The sequence below is a fragment of the Pongo pygmaeus genome, chromosome 20 (genome assembly GCF_028885625.2).
Source record: "Pongo pygmaeus isolate AG05252 chromosome 20, NHGRI_mPonPyg2-v2.0_pri, whole genome shotgun sequence".
NCBI lineage: Eukaryota > Metazoa > Chordata > Mammalia > Primates > Hominidae > Pongo > Pongo pygmaeus.
Window position 1 is genome coordinate 16,477,078 of NC_072393.2, and position 1,068 is coordinate 16,478,145.

A 1,068-nucleotide genomic window follows, 5' to 3' on the forward strand; every position below is an offset into this window, starting at 1 on the left:
GACTGACGTCCCTCGCGATGCAATTATTCTGGTCTCCTTTTGTCACAGGAGGAAACTGTCTGTGTAGCATGGGGGAGGGGTGGGATAAGGGAGGAGGATGAAGAACGGAGTTGGGGAGGGGTCTGGGCTGGGCTCCCTTAACTCCGGAACACAGGGAGAAGTCAATGTCTTTAGCACATGAAAGAAGTTCTAGAATGTTCGATTTGCTACCTTTTCAGCCCCTGCACCAACAGGGGTGAAGTTCTCACCGTGACAAAGAGAAGGAAGCTGGCTTAATGAACAGTGAGGCAGCTGAGAGGGGGCAGGGGGAAGCTGGACACTCTTGGCCTGAACCAACAGTCCCCAGTGGCACTGACCACTACCCATCTCTCCCACGATCCTGTTTCCTCTACAGCCTTGGGCAGAAAACAAGGAGGCCTCCCTACCTCCACTTCATCCCACACAGGAGTCTTGATGCTGGATGGGAGTCCAGGAGTCTGTCTAGGAATCCAGGAAGGCTTCCTAGAGGAGGAGCCATTGCATCTGGGCCTTGAAGGATGAATAGAAGTTTCCTAGGCAGAGAGGTGTGTGTGTGTGTGTGTGTGTGTGTGTGTGTGTGTGTGTGTTCATTTTAACAAACACTTTCCTATCTTCTAGGGGCCAGGTACTCAGAAGACCACAGACAAGACCCAGCCCCATGGCCTGCCCCAAAGGGTTCACATCTCATAAATGATGCTTGAATAATAACGATAATAGTAACAGCTCCCACATGCTGAGTGTGCGCTGCTAGGACACAGCATGTGACAGGAATTCAGTGCCTGAATGAATGAGCCAATAAATTAAACTTTCTCTTTAAAAAAAAAATTCTTTTTGTTTTATTCTTTTAGCTCTACTCTCTAAGGAAGGAAAAAGCTTTCTGGAGTCAGCAAATCCTGCCCCCGATTGCTGGAGGGGAGAAGGGAGGCATAGTAGGGCCAAGGAGACGGACAGCACAAAGGCCTGGGGGTGGGAAAACTGGGGTACACGGGTCCAGTGTGGAGAGAGTCGGGGGCAGAGTCTTAAGCGGGGAGCTAAGGCACTAAGGCCGTC

The 1,068-nt window shown here is 50.8% G+C and overlaps 1 long non-coding RNA gene across 1 annotated transcript; it reads left to right on the forward strand.

Moving 5' to 3' along the window:
- The first annotated feature begins 213 nt into the window (after positions 1–213).
- On the forward strand, positions 214–842 carry LOC129020921 (uncharacterized). The gene is made up of 3 exons (XR_008495927.2): positions 214–282; positions 395–563; positions 637–842. It is a non-coding gene; the product is annotated as an uncharacterized LOC129020921 (long non-coding RNA).
- The last annotated feature ends 226 nt before the right edge of the window (positions 843–1,068 follow it).